We start from the raw sequence: 20,266 nt of genomic DNA, 5'->3' as shown, positions 1-20,266 counted from the left end.
GGTGCCCAATTAGGATTTAATATCAGTGTTTGCCCTTATTCCCTATAGGAACTATCAATTGAGGAACGATTTAGTCAGGCCACGACCCTCCCTATGAGTGGCCCTCAGAAGCATTTGCCAACAAATCAGGTGAACGAAAGATGTTCAGTTGTTTTCTTTCCTATGTGAGTACTTGAATGCAAGTAAAGCTATAAACACAGTGACTTTTAGGGGCATAAGAATTGTTAGGTTTTCGTACTGTGCTTCTAAATTTTAAATATGACCTTCAACCTAAGAGTCTTTTAACATATTATTGCACTCCAGAGTACAGACCATTGCACCCAAATTTGCGTTTGAAATACATTTTCAGTGTTTCCAGTCCCTTTAGAAATTATGTTTATGGAATATCTTTGGAAGAGAACGAACCCCTTATCCATAATACATAAGCTTTACATTTTTAATAACAGAATTAGACCTTCACTGATTTTATAACTATACTATTAGCCAACACACTCTGGTTTCAAATTAATTTGAAATAACTCACACAATGACTTCTGCAGTCAGAACCGGAGAAGCATGGACTTTGAAGTAGCCAGAGACTGTTAAATTAAGTGATAATTGCAGTTGCCTCTAATGAAAGCACAGAATAGTTTCCTTATTCCTTTGCAAGCCTGGATTTCTTGTGAGACAGTAGAATGGATGTGCTGCTGATTGCTGTTTTATAAAATGTGGTTTAAGAAATGACACAGAGATCTTTGAATAAACTCTGTTTCTCAGTGTATTTTTTCTTACTTGTTGTACAAGGCAATAGGTTTGTTTAAAAGCACAATGATAATTTACATGTACACCAGTATAGGGTCTGTGCAACCTTCTTACTAAATACATACGTTGGACTAACACATCCCATCATCAATAGGATCATGCCCTGCTGCAAACACACGACCAGAACCTCTGCAGATGTTAATCAATGACTCATTGCCCCCAGCTAAGGAAACCTTCCCTTCAAGACAGCATTTAAGCCCATGTCAGAGCTTTCCTGAGTCAAGACTATAACATTTGCCAATGCCTAACCCAACAGGGATCTAACTGGAGCCTTTAGGTGCTGCTATAATATGCTTATTTTTTACACAGGCTGTATTAACCTATTGGACATACACCCCCTTAACTTCAAGACCGGTAAGAAACACATACGATTATGAAACAGAAAATATAATTGGGAAAATATTATTGTAATAAATTTCTTTGTCACTGCATTGGATTCTAACAGCACATAGGGGTGTTAAATTCACAAGACACAGTATCTGCAAATAAAATGTGGCATTATCTTGGAGTGGAATAAGGTAATCTCATCCCTCCCTCCCAAGTCATATAATCTCCTAATTTTTCTAGGGTCTTATCCTGCAATACTGGACCCAGCAAAACTGTTTACACAAGTGCTGCTCCACCTGAGTAATACTGCTAACTCAGTATCTGCAGAGGTATAAATGAAATTAAACAACCATGTCCCCGTAAGTCAGATGAGGAATGATTTTGAGCTGTTTTGTATGCATACTTCAGAAACAGATATTTTCTTTATTGAAAATATTTCTGTGGCAGAAAAGCACATGTTAAGGAAGGCCCTGAGTGCTGGACAGTTTCTAGCTGCGGAGGAGAAAAAGTTCGCTTTACTTTTCAGCGCTGACAGGTCCTTATATGATAAAACTGTCAGAAGTGTTACCTAACATTGTTGTCTGCATCGTAATCTGTTTCCCAGTAACACTGGGTCTGGGTAGCAGTAATAGAATTAATTATACTTCATTTTGCTGTCTTTAACAGTATTGACCAAATTTAAGAACAAATGAGAAGCGCTTATCAAGCTTGAAGAAAATAATCCATCAGTGGCACAATTTAAATTCTCTGCAGTTCTCTTATTAATCAAAGTAACACTTACTATCCTATCTCCACTTCCCATTAACAGTCATTAAGCACTGTTGCTGATTGAAGCAATTTCTTTAGGGATCTCAACCTCATTTTTAAGAGAATCTGCTACAGTGGAAAACAATATCATATAGGAACAGTGACTTCAAGAGAGGAAGAAGGTTCTTCAATCATGTTCTGACCTTGACATTTCTCTGTAGCAGAAGTTCACAAAGTACACAACCAACACGGTCCAGACTTCTGCCATCCTTCTTCCAGCAGCACTATTGCCCCCATATTAGCAAGGGAGGAAAACACTGCTTCAAAAGACAGTTTTAGCCAATAGGTTAAGTGTCTTTAGCAACTGTACCCACCTACGTCAGTGATTATTATTTATTGAGCTTTCCCATACACAGGGAACCAATAAACAAAAAAAAGAAATCATGAGACGGCTTGTTCTGTCACCTTCTTGTCAACCCTAGGAGAACTCCAAGCTGTGATAAATCTCAAAGGTTATATGATACAGAAAAGATTTCTGATGTTGACTTTTTCTCCTCATTATAAACAATGTCACAGATTGATAGTTTTTGTTGGAATAAATGCAGTCCTTCTCCGAGGAAGCCTAGCATGTGGATGTATGAAAAGGGGCAGGAGAAAGCCAGAGCTGTGAGCCTGAGGGAAGACATGGTAGATCAATAAATGTGCAGGGCTGGGGTGTATTGTTTGATCTCTACAATGCTGATCCGTGAAACCAGGCTTATAGGTGGCACACAGACATGCAGGGTAAAAAGTGCTTTATTATTACAGAGGTGACTGTGATCCTGTGCACTTTCAGGGCATTTGTTCTGTGGACGCTTTGCAGAGGTGGTGTCCGGTGTGGTGTCTGGTGCGTGAAAGGACATGGGGAAGGATTTCCCTGCTAAGCATCTTCAGTAAAGATAAGTTGCATATATACTGGTGGAAGCTTAAATACAGTATGTTCCCATGTGCCTCTCTTTAGTCCCAATACAATTGCCATAATTCATTTCACAACTGATTACTAATATACTTGAATATACGTGCCTGTAGTATGTGAACTTCTCAGGTTCCTCACAAGACCCTCAGGTTTTGCTGTTTTTACAAGTCTTCATCCTGTATCATTGTCGCCTACTTCAGAATTTCCCAGAATGTTTCACTTTTATTGTTTTAGACAGTTTTAGGAAAAACTCTCTCTTCCTAAATCAGGCATGCCATTTGGACGCTCAAGAATCCATAACTAGTTTAGCTTCAAAAACAATGAAAATTTTGACTTTTAATAGTGTCGTAATGATGTTTACATGCAAGATAGATGTTCACTGTGTCACAATTCCGTTAAGCAAAAGCCAAATTTCAGAGATGGCCCTGACTTTCTCAGCATTTCCACATCCTGAGCCTTTCTCAGAGTAAAGCTTCTACTGTCTGGCCATTTTGCCAGGTATCCATCTGCCTCTTGGCCCTTAAACATCAACTTCTTTGGCTGGTGTATCACTGTGCCAATATCAAACCTAACATCAGCCTTATTTAACCCAAACATCCAGTAATCAAGAGCTCAGGTCTGGAACGATCAACAGCCTCCACACCGCGTGAGGTTCACTTTATTCTTTCATGGAGAAAAAAATCCAACAGTACCGAATACGGAGACGTCACTTCTGCTTAGGTACTTGATCTGTGAATTGGTGGATGCTGGGGAGTGTTTTAGGGAAGTATCACTATGCAAAAGACAGGTTACCAACCTTGCTGGATATTGGTTTGCCCTAATGTGGCTGTTCATGTAACCCTTGCCACAGTCCTTCTACTTTGGGTAAGGAGGGGAAAAAAGGGTGGAAATTTGGCTGTGCACTCTGCCAACTTACCAGCCTACTTCCCACCAACACTTAAATCTGTAATGAATGAAAACATGGTACAATCTTGTAATTTGTTGGTGAAACTATGTACTGATTTTGCTCCATATGCGAATGCAGTTTCATATTGGCAGAATTCAGCTCAGAGAAGAAAGAACAAAACACCACTTAAATTTTATGCAGCTAGCTACACAATTCCAGCCTCCACAATGCAAAAAGCTAGGCTAGATTTTGGATCAATGTAAACCCACTCCTGTTAAAGAACTTAAAAAGGAAAACATCTACAAAGTGTCCCATTAGGCTGACAAATTTACAACACTATGAATAGAAAACCAGAATAAGACATCGTGTTTAGGGAGCATGAATGGATTTCAGATCTGTAGTGTTTCATCTATATGAACAAGGTTAGATAGGCTATCACATACTGTCTTGCTACTTATTAGATCTACATACTACAGGCACGTATATTCAAGTATATTAGTAATCAGTTGTGAAATGAATTATGGCAATTGTATTGGGACTAAAGAGAGGCACATGGGAACATACTGTATTTAAGCTTCCACCGGTACCTATGCAACTTATCTTTACTGAAGATGCTTAGCAGGGAAATCCTTCCCCATGTCCTTTCACGCACCAGACACCACCTCTGCAAAGCATATGGTGCAGGGCTTGTGTGTAGCAGTGCTCGGCTCTTCGGTAGCTCCATTCAGAGGCAGAAAGAGATTTCCTGTTTTGAGGAAAATGTTTGAGTCCAACAGAGTAACAGATTACTTGGATTCCTTAGATAACACCTCTGGGGCAAAAAAGGATGCCCCTACTATGGTCTAGTCCTGATCTATGCTAAGTCCCTCTCTATCAAACCTCACGTGTGACCTTGACCGAAGTTCATTTCTTTGCATTTCAAGAGCAGTCTGAAATGTGGCTGTGTGAATAATAATCATCGTATATATAGGCAAATTCTGAGCTGTTAAGAAAAGCTAAAAAGCTCTATTGATGTACATATGATTGACACTGTAAAAGAATTCAAAATGAAATAAACATTGGAAAAAAAATGTAGGAAGATAGAAAGGATCATTCTATGCATAAAACCTTGCCTTCTCTTTCTCCTTCGTGAGTTTAACCCTGCTTGTAAGTACCGTAAACCAGACAGACAACAACGTCACTAACTGCAGCACAGCTATTGAAATAATATATGCCAGAGCAGCCATAGCTTTCTGTCATCTTTCTAGGGTGCGTGCGTTGCACTAACCATGTATTCTAGCGAGTTAACTCATTGTATTATATAGCCTGTTAGTCAAATGAACTGCTGGGAACAGTCTGCCCTAGTCAAGCCAGAGAAGGCTGTTTGTTTAACTACAATGATATTTTACAAAAGGTAAGCACATTTAGTACCACAGTCATGGAGCTGTAGATATTTTCATCTTATTAAAATGGACAGATATATGACAGGACAAGGGGAAAAAGGCAATTTTTATTCTTCTGCTTTTAATTTTTAATGTGAGTACCGTATTATGATAAGCGTTTCCAGCACATCTTACATAATAGAAAAATAAAATATCTCTGCACAGAACCAAGAGTCACATATTTTGAAGGTCACTTGCCTCACAACTTTACAAACAGTTCATCGATACAATGTGAGAGCGAGGCAAATAAATGTAACTGAAGTATACTAAAAATTATAATGAACAGCAGTGGCTTCTGTTTACACTGGAACTAAGCAGAAACCGTATTACCTCTGCAAACTATTTTCACTTAGCACAATTCAGATGGAATTATTGCCATGACCTTTCAAAAAATGTGAAAGCGTGAATCGATAGCCTTTCAGAGGCAAGACTGCAGGAGCAGAAGCGGGCGCGCTGTAATGGTGTGCATTTCTGCATCAGAAGGCAGCTGAAGCCTAATTATCGTCAATCACATTTGTATGGTCAGTCAAGGCGGCGAGGAGCGTTTTGCAGGTGAGCGTACGCGGGCGCGCGCCTGTACGAGTGTCTTTGTGCACACGTGCACACACCTACAGCTCTCCGCACGCCAGTGAGGTGACGTTGAAAGGTGAGTTACAGGCAGCGTCACTCATTCACGATAACCAACACTGGCCTGTCAGAAAGAGCACCCCGCACGCGACGTACGGGGCTGGCAGGCTGCCGCCCTCCCGCACACCTTGCAGCCAAGAGCCGCGCTCTGTTGCTGCGGCCACCCGGATGCTTACTTGGACACCTGCCATCGATTATTTAAAAAATAACAGTTGGCCAATCAGCAACGTTTCTCCAGCCCGAGGACAACATAAGAAACCCCGTTTTGATAAGTAAGAAATAACCCCTGACTACCGGTGTGGGCACGCTCGCTTTTTGCTCCTCTCCCAAAGCGCCGCTGAGCGGTCCGTACGGCGCAGCCTCCGTCGGCGTAAGTGGTCGGGCTTCCACCATCCCATCCTTGCGCAGCATCCGCATCGGCCCCATCTCCGGGGCTTCGAGGAGAGCTTTGAAATAATCACCAGAAGCCAGCGCAAACATTTTGTACGATTAATCTTTCTACCTATGAGCGAAATATTAACACATACAAGTGCTTAGCTTCATTCAGTAGCCTCAGGATGAAAGCCCAGCATTATTCAAACACACTTCTGCAAAAGATGCATAAGGTTGTCAAACCGCGTTGATATCAGGAACGCGCTAGCGACTTATTGCAGCTCTTCCGAGTGCTAAGTCATGACTGTGCAGGTCTGAGCCTGGCAAAAGAACAGGCTTTAAGCTGCATTTCTGCAGAGACTGACCTGCTCCCCAAACTAGCTCTTCCTGGCGCACAGCGGAAGGTGCTTGCTGCCTAATGTAACAAGTGCTATCTTTAATATCATCTGCAATCTTAGAAACATTAAAAAATGCACTGAGAACCCAGAGCACTCACTGTTTTTTGTGCAAAGGTCTACCAATAAAGACACTGCATCCAAAGAAAAAAAAAGTCTTTTCTGAGGCACAGTCTCTTCCAGAAGTGCCTCTTCATTTTTGAAATTTTGCAGTCAAAAAGCAGGTGAAAAATTCAAGCTGGCTCTCCGTGGCACAAGCCATCTGGCCCCTGACCCACTGGACAACCCTGGACTACTGGCAAGTTGTTCAGGGGCCTCGAGTGCTGCAATGTCCCTGCCCAGCCTTGGGGCATCCTGCCCATCCCATCAGCCCCAGGAGGCACAGCCTGCTTCTCTAAGTGGTCACAAGTCAATCCCAATAAGCAGGTGTGCACAATTATTTTTAATCTGACCTCATTTTTGGTGGTCAGTCACTGGTAAAATAGGAGACCTGGGTGCACTGCCGTTGATTGCCTCCTCCCAGCAAACTCTGAGTTGCTGCTGGGCACTACCGAAGAGAGTGGTGCACAGCTGAGGAGCTCCAGATACAGAAGTACAGCCAAGCACTTAAAATCTGTGCCTTAACAAGCATGATGGGAATATTAACATATCACATCTCTCTCTTAAGCAGTCAGGTCAACGATGTTAGTGACTTTCTCTTTATCGGTCCTAATCCAGCTTTAGCACCTCTTCTGTATGAGAAGTTATTTGCTGTGTAGATGTTCTCTACATTTACATGATAGTATGTACCGCACCACCACCACCTACGGCATCCTTTAGTACTCGGCTTCACAGTATACAACACTTCCCATCTCCCACAAGTGCTGTAAACTGATTGTTGTTGACCGTTGTCTTGTTTTAATGTCCCCTAAATAATAATCAACAATAATAGCAAAGAAGAAAAAAGATTTTACCCTGCTGCAAGTGATATATTTCTTGAGGAGTACTATATGATGAAAAAATAAATTTCCCTTCTGGCAACTTAATTTACAGATAACTATGGTTGTTTGAAGATCAGATTTCTACATTAAACTTGGAATCTACATGACTGTTTAACATCATTAAGGGAATATTATATTGACTGCAAGTAACTGGTTTCCATGTGGTTATATCAATCTATTTCTGTAAGACTGTACACTAGTTGTTCCCCTAGAGTACTCCTTGTAATGCTGAGAAAGTGTCAGAAATAATGACTGTCTACCTATATCTGCAATAAAACGTAGAGCATGGATATTATAGTTGTAAGTATCAAAGATTTATTTCATGACTGCAGGTAATGATGAATCTTTTAGCACAACTAATGTCTAGAGGAAACCTCTCTTCTTCTCTGAGCTGTCACATGGAGACTATTTATAGGGCCCTTAGTGCTGTGGGGCTTTAGCATAAAGAGGCAATGTGTCTGAGGTGCCACTGGATGGAAATGTTAGCAAGGGCTCCCTCTCATTGAAGATCTTTTAGTAGATGGCATTAGATTCCCTCTTTGTGTGTTTACGTCCCCCCAAAGACAGGGGACAGATGTTTAACATCAGACCATTAATCCCTTAGCCCAGGTTCCTGTGACAGCGCAAACCCAACAGAATGAGCCCTTTGCCTTTGCTCAGTGTAAATGCCGCAATTTACTGCTGATTTACAGAGTAGGGTCAGGCCATTAGAAACTTGGCAATCTTCTGTACAGCTGGAAAACAATATGCATGATAAGCTAAAATTCAATACCTTCTTGCACTAATTAAATGGGTTCCCACCAGGACAAAAACACAAATTACAAACAGGGCTTTTCTGCATCCCTATGCATTTCTCCCTGCAGATGTGACCATGCTTTATTTGGGTCCCTTTCCCCTGACCGTGCTCAAAGATTAAGCTCACATTTGCACGACAAGGTGCTGCACTCTTATCAGAACCATTTCCATTGTCTGTTTTTCCCATTCCCATCCCCGTAGCCTCATTTTTAAACTGGCTGGTTTATTCCTCGTCCTTTGGTCAAGACAGGCAGGCGGATGACAAAAACACCAAAGAACAGTACGAAAATCCTGCTCTAATTTCATTACACAGATGGGCATTTAGACAGCAGATGTATCCTTTAAACTAAAAGCTCACAAACACTGCCTTTCGAGAAAACAAAACAAAAGCAGTGAGGCAGCATCCTTCAGTTCAAGTCCAGGATAATTAACCTTATTGCAGGACAGTGCCATGAATCTCTGTCACAAACTGTCAACCGGTGGCATCGAGAGCGTAAGTAAATATTTGAACAAACTTGTTCTGAAGCATAAAAGTTATAAAGTGACAGATCTTGTAAACAGAGTGTTATTTGGGGAAAAGCAAAAAATAGGAAAGCTATTTCAGACTTATGAAATATGTCTGAAATAATTGGGATTCACGCATCTGAAATATAAACTCTGTCATTCATCAAGCCAAACAATAGTCTTTATATACTTATAAGCCCCCAAATAAAAATCTAAACAGAGCATGTGTGTTCAGGTGGGACTCTGGAGCTCTCCCAACAACATTTTGCTGAATAGTGAATAATATTCAGCTCAAGTATGGTTTGCTTCCAGACTTATTCACTGAGAAGCAACAGCAAGATTCTGAACAGCTGGAGGTTTAAGTAAAAAACAAAAATAGCTACAGGCTTTAACTCAGATCCAAATGGTATGAATAATAATAATAATAAAAAGTACCTGGTAACCATAAATCTCATCAACCAATGTGAAAGAACATTCTAAATCTATTAATATTTCCAGAGACATTATCTCTCTGCCACCCCACTGCTTCGTGACTTGTTGTATCAGCGATATTATTTGCCTTAAAGCACGAGCTAAGTGTTTTTCTTCCCCTGTGAGGAGAATCGCCCACAACCTTCAGCAGATACAGCCCACTGCTCCCCTGCAGGAGGACTGGAGCATCATTAACAACGGCAGACACTTCAGGCACAAGTTGAGGCTCCAGCGTCTCCAAACCTTTCTGTCTCCCATCAAAATTCATATCCTGTCACTATTCTAGGAGCAGAAAGGCTTCTCATTACAGCATCATTCCCCTCTTGCAAGAAACACTGATTGCTGCACTGGTGGCTTTGGAAGGCAAAGATGTAATTTAGCAAAATAATGTACCATGCTGATTAATTTAATGTAGCCCATGACTAATTATGGTAATTCATTACATCTACAATTAGGCTAAGTAATTTATTGCACTGCAGTCTCATAAAGCAGAGGATTTATATCGAGTTTTGAATGTCACCCAAAGGACATTTCTGTACCTTGTCTTTACTGAGGCGGAATAAGGCTGCCAGCTGAGATGAGCCCAAAAAAAGGGGGGTGGGGGAGCCCCCCCTTCCTCTGCCATCTTTGATGTTTGTATTGCAGGCAGAGCGCGGGCACGAGGAGGGCTGCTCGCCTAATAGCCTCCTCCTCCAACTGCACCTCTGCGATTATTTGGCATTGACTTTCCATTTCTTTTAAGCCACAGAGCAATTTTTTTCACTGTAAACCCCGGACACCTGACATGCCAAATGGAAAACCTGCTGGGCTGTCCCTGAATATGATTTGGAGATGACCACGAAAAAAAAAAAGGAAAAAAAAAAAAGGAAAAAGGAAAAGAAATCCCGCACGCACACCACACGCTCCGGCATTCATTGTCCGTGGTTTCTCCGACGGTTTTTGCAGCGTCCGTCGCCGCGTATCCCAACAAARGCTTTTGCTGGCCCCGGCTAGCCGAAAGGGGCACAAACCCCCTCGCTCGGGCAAGGCGCACGCGGCATTACGGTGAAATACAGCCCCGCTCGTCCCCTGCAGCAGGGCTCGCTCCAGCAACGCCGTACTTCGGAGACCAATTTGTTTAGCTGATCACTGTCTCTTTGACGTGGCTGCAAATGTTACCTTTCTTTTTCAATCAAAAACACAGCAGGGTGTGCCATCTGTTTGGCACAGCCCGCGCTCTCTTCCCCGATGCCTTTTTGTGCAGATCATTTTACGTGGCAATTTGCACGGATCTTTTATACCTTGATTTTGGTAAACATTTCTGCTTTCTTTTTTGAATAACACGTCACTCTGCTGAACGTCTTCAATGTGGAAAAAAAAAAAAAGAAAGAAAAAAGAAAAAAGCAGCAAGAAAACAGGCAGTAAAAGAGAATAAAAAATATTTTAAAAATATTCTCTGAGCAACTGGCTGCCTGTCATTACACTGATTATTTAAAATAGACATGTTTACCAAGACTGGCTAACACATTTTACACTGCTAYGTTCCACATCATTTTCCTCCTTATATTTTACCTGGCAGGCACAGCTAATCAGAAGATTAATTTAACCATTTGAAAGACCTTTTTAAAGCAGGTTAACAAAAAAATAGCCACCGTATTAAATTGTCATTATATAACAAAAGCTAGCAGTAAAGTGGTTAACTATTTTTTCCCCAGCTCAGATGCTGCTCGGCGCAGTGAAACCCCCTGAAGTAGGAACAGATGATCAGCACCGCAAGCCGAAGCCACGGGGATGCTCGCGGAGCTCCGAGCGCTTTGCAGCATACAAATGAATTATCCTCATTCTTCTCCTAGCCCAGCGCAGAGGCCAGGGCTCATTAGAATTCAATATCGTTCTGCTTTTCTAATGTTAATCTACCGGTGATATAAGGAATGCGAGAAAGGGGCTACGTATGGGGGTGGGGGTAAGTTTATGCCACAATTACGGCCGGTGTGGTACCGTAATTCTGAAAGCACAACTTAATATTTTTGAGGAAATTACTACATCTTCCTATTTTCTCTCCCGGTCCTAACGCAGCGTTATGCCCCTTCCTCCCTCTAATAAGCGGGGTTTAATCGTGTGCCTATCGCAGAGTTGCAGCGATTTCAATAACAAGTTTTACAGCTTTTTATTTTTTTTTTAATGCCATGACTAAAAATCAGATTGTGAAAATTCAGAGTTCATTTTACTGTGAAAGGCAACATCACACTTTACATTAATAAACAACTGTAGGAGTTTTCAGCATCCAGGAATAACTCAGACATTAGGCTGTGTTCTTTTGTCTGGAGAGCAGCAAGCAGGGTAATGAAAACAAAACCCGCCAAGACATAAAAATACAATTTATACCTTTTTAGTAAGCAAAGAAAAAGTTGGTTAACGTTTGAAAAGGGAGCAGTAATGTATATTTATTGACAATTTTATTGTAATAATTAGATGTTTACACAGTCTGGACATTGTGGCTAAATCACTTTCAGCATGTTTATTTGTAAAGGGCTGTTTTCAGGGCAGTGCAGTATGCTCATTAAGAAGACAGACTGCATAAAGATTCAAAGAAATTATTATTTCCCAGGCTTTGCTTCATTGGTTTGGATTTAAAATAAAAAAAAGGAAAAAAAAAAAGAAAAATTAAAAACCCAGCAGCAGTATCATCCAAATACCCAACAGCCTAGAAATAATGAAGTAAAATGGAGAATGCTTTCTCCTGTAAGGGAAACTTCATCTTTTCTGTTCCAAAATAATCTGTTACTGTACATTTGAAGCTATGTGCAGATTGTCAATGCCACTTTTAAGTGCCTCTTTGTGGCTGTAAGTATATATAGCTTCCACATTTATACTTATTTTTCTCACTCCAGCTAAATGACTACATGATATTTAAGATAAAGCTATCTCCCTCTATTTTTTTCAGGCAGCGTGAATAGTTCACCATTAGGAAGTCTTTAAGCCAGCATTTAGTTTGCAGGGTTGCTTGATGTATAGGTGCCTTTTTTTTCCCCCTTCGTCTTCTGTTAAAGGAAGATCACTTTTTATTAGCAATGCTCAGAAATACCTTTGAACAAATGTTCATTATTAAACAGGAAACTACTGCACATGTTTATTTTTTTTAGGCAAATAAGCAAGTTAAACTTTTATACCTAGCCTGGATAAATTTAAATTCTCTACAGAACCTTATTTGGGGGCTTTTTCATTAATCAATCTAAAAGAATTTGTTTGTTCTGCTGTGAATTTCATATATGCAAAAAGAGCCTGAGGGCCAATTACAGATTTTTCCTTTTTTCACAAAGGGCAGTGAGAGGAAGGCAGCCGAGACAGAAGGAGCTTTCAGTAACGCAGACTGGGTGTGAAAGTCCTTCTATATCAAGTTCTGCATAGAAAAGTATAGCACCGCATTTAGCGCAATATCCACTTTAAAATTTAAAAACTCTTTAAAAATTAAGGCAGTAAATAGGCTATAACGTTGCTCCTGTCCTAGTACACTTCTATTACAATTAAGGAATCAATATGCAGTATTTATTGCTGAAAGATTATGCATAAAGAAGACCATATAAAAGGAACCATGTGCTTAAACCTTCCTGATTTTCCTTTAGCTGCTGTTTAGTTAGAAAGAACACTAATTTTTCCCAGAAGCAGACTCGTTAAATGCCATCCAGTATGTACAATATAAATGCTGTCTACTCCCTGCCCTCACAAATAAAAACAAAGACAATAAAAGAAACGGATAAAGAGATGACAGTTTGTAAGGAAAATACTGGATTATATTTCTTGAAAGCTGCACAAGTCAACTTAAAATTTTGAAATATTACAGATTTAGTTTTACAAGTCAATCACAGCTATATATTTGGACTTGTAATTACTGTCAGTTTTGACAGAGAAAGCAATAATTTTTCCCCGACATGAGAGTTTCAATAAAATCAGGCAGCCACATCACAGAACAGTTTCTTACACAAACAATTAAAAGGACTTTTTCTCAGGGATAAAGAATACTACCAAAATTACGTATGTGTCACACATTTAATTAAGGGGTATGGGGAAAAAAGAGAATTATCCTTACAGGTAGAGCTGATCCAAAGCCTATTATAACAATGAGAATGTTTCTACTTACTTGATTGGAGTCTGCAAAAATCCCTTATTGTTCATRGAAGGGGAGAAAGAAACAACAGACAAAACTGAAGATTTTTTTTTCTTTATTTCATAAGGCATTTAGCCACCAAAGTGGTAAGTAAAATTTAAGTACCTGAGGTGAATAAATGGCTACAACTTGAAACTGTAGCTATTTTGCTTAAAAATGCATGAGTGAAACGTTCTTCATGGCAATTAGAATAAATGTAATGTTTCATGTACTCAAAATTGTTTTAATATCTGATACAATCAAACATGTTTTGAGGCGAAGCGAGACACCAGATACCACTGAAAGAAGCCCTTTTTTAAAAGATGCTAATTGTGGGCCAAATTAATTGCAAAGCTCATGCCCTGAATTAGCTTGTTGCTGGGAGGGAACACGGGAAGCAGGTTCCTGCTTGGAACTTGTGAAGTTGAATGGGCATTAAGAGCATTTTAAACTCAAGAACGCCATCGATTTTAGTCTCCCAATCAAAGGAAAACTAAGCCTAGACTTTTATTTATTGTGCCATTTGCAAGTGGTGCCAGCTGACTTACAGAGCTGTATGAGACGGGACTGGGACAGACCAGAGAGSGTCTTTTAGCCCCTGTCCCTACCGCAAGGCAGGAACCACCGTGGTTACACCATTGCTAGCAGGGGAGCTGATTCCCTGCTAGGTCTCCAAATCCGCTGGAGATGGAAATTCCAGAAGCTCCAAGATAACATACTCCAAAGCTTCCCCACCCTTGCCATGGAGAGCTTTACCTTGCGTCTAACATGAAGCTACCTGGGAGCAATTTAAGCCTCTCATTTCGTGATGTCATCTCATGATTAACATGATGCCATTTAGCAAACAGGAAGTCACCCTGGCATTCCTAACGTGAGGTGGAACACGGGGTGAAAATGAGCAGATCACGCTTTCTTCTCAACATGTCCCCACACCACCACCCCTGTGGCCAGGTGTAGCGGAGAAGGTAAGGAAAACACCCAGACAGGGCAGTCAAAGCAAGGCCAGCAGCGCGGAGCCATTCACTGCTACACCGAGGGCGTTTCCTCCAGTTTCAAAGTGTGCAACTCCATTAAGTCATCAGAATTATACTTAATTATGAGAGCAATAAATTTGGCCTACAGAAAATAGAATATACTGTGGCYCATATACAGATGTTATAATTCTGTGTCAATATGCTCATAAACCAACATAAATCTTCATTATTACACACTTTCTCTTCTGCTCAAAGGATTGAGGCTCAGCCAAAGCATTCWTCTGCCATTGACAGCTGTCTATAATAAAGGTTACGGAAGACAATTATATTATCTACCCTTGTACAATTTAGATTTAGTAGGAAAAGGGAGATGACAAGGGGTCAGATGCAACCCCTGATTACGGTAGTGTAAGGCTGGATACTTGCACTGTTTTCAGTAGAACTGGTGCTCATTAATCCCAGCACAACCGACCAGAATTCAGCCCAGAGTCTACAGACCATGAATGTGTGAACTGGGAATGGGCAATGTGTGCAACACTTCCATCTGGTTAGAGGTATCTTCCACCTACGGAGATCTACTCTGGGCAGCTGGAGACGAGAACTATCAAAGTCATTCACTTGGTGTCTTTCAGAAAATTCTCTGAATTCAGTAAGTGCTATACAGAGCGGTACTGAACAGCAAGAAATACTTCACAGATAAACCAGTATCCTCTATCCAGGTGGCTAACTCACAGTTGGGGGTATATTTTAAAGCACAAAAATTACTTAACACTAACAACTTGATTTTAAATCTTTTTTTTTTTTTCACATTGGTAAACTCTTCAAGTGAAACCAAGGAAATAACATGACTTAACACTTACTATTGTTAGTAAGGCGTTAATGCCATGCCCTGAAATTAAGATTTACCCATGTAACTTTTTTTCCTGTGGGTAAGGGGAAATTACATGGATAGATTCCTATGTTTCAGACTATACTCCCGGAACTGACCATGTTTTAAAGAAGTATATAGTGTAAAAGGACAGARCATATTTGCGTTATTGTCAGTTGCCTACATTTTGAATTCTTTCTGCAATACCAGCAGATATGACAACATCGAGGATGAGCAGAACATTTAACAGCCCACAGACGTAGGAAGAGCAGAYGCTAATAAGTATTATGATGAACGTAGGCTGAATAGCTATTATAATTTCAGTTAATACATTTAGCATATAGTATGTCTACTGTTACTGTTAACCAGACAGAATTATTGAAATAATTGAGTTATCATAATTAATTAATGATCAAACACTGTTTACCAAATGAGATAAATATGCTCTCAGTAGTTGGTAAGTAGGCAGTGCTCTTTCTGTTCAATGGTCCATAAGTGTCATTCTGGTCAGTTTTAGATTAATTATTATAAAACTTACTCTACAAGTTTCAAATGTTATGATACCTAAGCAAGGGGGACCTGAGGGGTCTGGACCAACCAAAATCTGCAAAATAAAATCCTACTGAAACGCGTTATCTTTGCTGTTCAATGAAATGGGCATGATGAATTCCCTTTGTGGGCTGCATACACACCGAGAAACCCTCAGCTTGTCTGATAAACAGGACACGTAAACAAGAATGTATCACATCACGGCATCATATGCTGTTCTGTCAGATCAGGCTATAATTCAAAATCCTGATCCACACCTGATGTACAAAGACCTACATAAATTACTAGCTCACTGACCTCATTAGAGACGTTCAGTAGCAACGAGGCAGCTGAAGAACCCAAGATAACATTACACACTCATTAGTAAGGATCAGTTTTCAGCAAAAGGCCAACCAGGTAGGTATTTCTTCTCTAGCGCTTGCCTAAGCCTGCCACAGGCCACCATTGGTGCAAATTCAGGTTCACATTCTCAAATGGGCATTTTCTTAGCCTGCATCTGAAAGACAGATTTGACCTAACCTTGTAGCAATCTGGTATTTCAGGAAGATGCCTTGTGGCACTTGTTTTCCTCTTCATAACTTTGCRTAATAAATGGATGCAGGAGAACAACAAAAAGAGTATTTACAGAAGTGCAAATCATAAAAATGGCTTAATAAGAGATATTATTGTGGGTAACGTGTTTGTATTTTGAAGTTTTGCTCACGTCACTTCTTTGAAAATTAATGATACCCCYGAGATAAGAGCCTTGCTCCCTGAACACTGCCTTCGAAGCAGCACTAGACACATTGGAGGGACCGTATTCCTGGTCATGTGCAAGTCACAAGTCAGTAATGACCCACAGCTGACCTTGGGTAGCTCTCAAAAGACARCAAGTCGAATGAGCAGCCCCACTCTAGAAGCAGTTAAGTGCCCACATAACAAATGCCCACATCTGTTACGTGCCAACCTCAGAAGCATTAAAAAAAAATGATAGGAACTTCATTAGTTTATAGTCCTTCCAGAACTACATTAGATCTCTTACCTGATAATGTGGCATGTCTACCTTTTGTGAATAACGGAAATTTAGATGCAGAGATTACCTGCCCCTTTCATTTTGGTCTGACACCTTAAAACTAACAGTAAAATTTGCCTGAAAATAGAGAAAAAGAAGATGTAGCAAAAAACGAGCCCRGAGTATTCTCTTGGTACAGGCAAACAAAAACCGATGCCACAAGACACGCTATGTTTAACAATAGGCTCCTAACACAATGCACTTAAAAAGTACTATCATGATGGGCAATGTGRAGCAATAGAAAAGGGAAGTTACTCAAATAGAGCCTTTAAACGACTGGAAATAAGATCTTAAAAATCTAGAAATACCATTTTCTATAGTAAATACCTATAGTCTATAATCACACTATCATGACCAGGCAGAGATAAGCACYTTTTAGAAATGAGAAACAGGCATCAAAACCTGATTATAAATTAATATATAATAAAACTCGCTCCTTCCCTCATGTACATGTGTATGTACATGCATTCATCCCCGGCTGCCTTTAAACATAAGGGAAAAATGGCAATCCTCTTGGAGCAGAGGAACAGAAAAGGAAGCAGGTTCCCTGCCTCTCTGATGCCACATGACTGTTTACAGATTTCATCTTTYCCCATCCAAATGAAGTAAGTCGCAGAGGCTGAAAACTGCCAATGAATAAACTCAGCTGCCCGTGCCTGTCAGACTGTCTCTGCTCTGCTCCTCTCATTCTGACCCTATTAGATTTGACTATTAAAAAGCAGCATTGGGCCATGTCAGCTCTTGGGTGGGAGACTGCCAAGGAACCCTTCCRCGCTGCTGGCGTTGGAAGGATTGACGGTGATCCTGTGTAAGACTATTTCCTTTAACCCACGCAGTTCTGCACGTGGGTCAGTTCTGTGGTGCTGCCTCCCCTGTCTTGTAGCATGATGTGTAAAACTAAAATCCTGATTGCTTGTGGCCTTTAGAAGTCCCTTGGCACAATTTACAGTTATGCAAGCAAATAGAGCAGATAGAAGTGGCCAAACTGGTAATTCTACTCTGCCACCATAAATCCTCCCTTCTGCTGTACCTGAATGCAGAATTTTTTCGTCTCACRGCATAAACTTTCAAGTATTGCCGTAAAATGCTCATTAGCCATCAAATATCTTTATGGAGTAGCAACAGAGAGAGAAAGGAAGTTTGTTGCACAGGTTGTGAGRCACCCCGGATACTTTGAGATAAAAGCTCCAACACATCAGTCTGCAAAAAAATGAATAGAGATAGAATGGGCTTTAGTGGCATTTGAAACTATCTGTCTCTTCGCCTACCAGCAGCTCTTGTTTGCAGGCTGCCTGCATTGCTGTACTTCATTTTCCCACTCACTGCTACAAGATGACACCTTGTATTTTTACTTTTAGTCATTACTMTAAGACTTGCTCTTTCTGAAAGGCTAGGAAGAAACGAACACTGCAGGCTTGAAATTTGACTCACGGTGTCCTATCTTTCAGCGCAGAGGTTGTTCCTCTAGCTTGCTTTGGTCCCAGTTTCCTGTGGACTTCTCTTTGTGGTGAAATCTCTTTTTGACTAACAGGAGAACTCCAGACAGCAAAATTAGAATTATCTGGGTCCTGTTACAAAATCATTCCTAAATAAATGCATAAATGGCCATGATATAATGACTCAGGGCTTATCACTGCCTGCTCTGCTTTACAATRTAAAGGCAAAAAAAGAAATATATGCTCCTTGGCACAGTATAGCTGGATGAGAAATGTGGTACCTCTTTGACCCACACATCCTGGCTTCCCTTTAATTCTTCCCTCAGCAGGGAGAGACTGGTCAAATGGCAATTTCATTCCAGAGGCACAAAATATTGTGCTTATACCAGCTTGAATCCCTGATTTTAAATCCTTTGGTTGAAGTCTGTTGGTGCTGGTCCCTCACAGCAAGACAAGGGATGCAGGGCAGGAAATGAATGCTAAAACAGAGATGCAGGTTTGGCAGAGCACTCTTCACTGGGTTCAGTGTCACTGTTTCYCTAAATAAAGATGGAATTAAGCAGATACTTGTCTGAGAAATGTCAACTCCAGAGAAAGTCTGCTTAGTGAAAGTCTTGCAGTGTATCAGGATAYTGCACTATGTAAAGTTGGTTATAAAGTTTCCATGCACATACATACTCCCACAACTCCGTACTAATGAGACATTCTTTTTCAACTTGAGGGAAGCAGATGGGAGAAACATCCAATGGCTTGTGGAGCTGAAGAGCATCCCGTTGTCACCTACCTGGGTACTTCATCCTGTTCTAATACTTGGCAGTTTTCCTACTGATCCCAGGGAACTTCATCAAACCAGGATTCTGATCTACAACTTCATTTCTCTTTTTCTAAGATAGAAAAATATATTTCTATCCAGTTCCTCTCTTTCATTTAGTCCTGGTTATGGAAATAATTGCATCTCTTTCAGAAAGACAGAAAATATTCGGGAAAAGACTTTCTGAAATTGTGTTGCCTATTTTTGAATTTCCATTCTGACAGCCTGATCCAGAAGCAAATGAATTCAGCAGCTTCTCAATTTCAACAGTCCTTGGGTCAGGTTCTAAAGCATTATACTCCTTTTAAAGGCTTTATGCTCCTTTTAATGCTGTATCATGCACTGACTGCAGAGCCAAAAAGAACAAAGTTTATGCATTTGGCTTTGCATATACGGTGGGATCTTAATTAGTGTTCACATTTGGCTTAATTCTTGTCAAAGAAAGTTTTTATCATTAAGAGAGGAGCAAATGGTAAGCTGATGCACATCACGTCTTTAAATCTTATCCTCTGACCTCACTGGTAGAAGAAACCAGCACGTACACTCCCATCAGTGTCTGTAATTAGTAGCATGTACAAGGAGGTAAATCCTAACTAGATGCTGGTAAAATATGCGAAGCAGTTATATACAGGAGTACATGAAATAATAGTAGACAATGGGATGGTTATATCTGGGTGCCTTAGCAATAAAAAGCATTTGTATTACCCTTACTTCTCTGAATAAATTCAAATGACAGCCCCATTTCATTTCTTCATTCAGTCTGGAGGCCAGATGGCATTAGAATCATTTACTTCACCTTGTTGTGCTTAATTACTACAATCAACACACTATTTTCCAAATTAATCATAACAAAGTAATTTCATTAGTAACACAGCAGGCTGTTGAATTATTAGCATCATAACAGTTTGCAAACAATTAAACTTTATTTGAACCTTAAAAATTTGCAGAGTAGAACATTATTGTAAGATCTAATAGCAGTATAGCACAAATTCAGAATAGAGCAAATAATCAAGTAAAATGTTGTACAAAATACGACTTACAATCACCTTTTCAAAAAAATTAGCTGTGCTACTGTTCACAGAAAGGCAAATGGAACTTAAGTAAACAATGAAAATAAAGCAATTAGCATTTTCTAACATTGAGTTTTGTTTAAGTTGAATTAATGAAGATTTT

Source organism: Rhea americana, unplaced genomic scaffold, assembly GCF_003343005.1.
Source record: "Rhea americana isolate MKP2758 unplaced genomic scaffold, rheAme1 scaffold_26, whole genome shotgun sequence".
NCBI lineage: Eukaryota > Metazoa > Chordata > Aves > Rheiformes > Rheidae > Rhea > Rhea americana.
Note: the sequence above shows the minus strand (reverse complement) of the source record.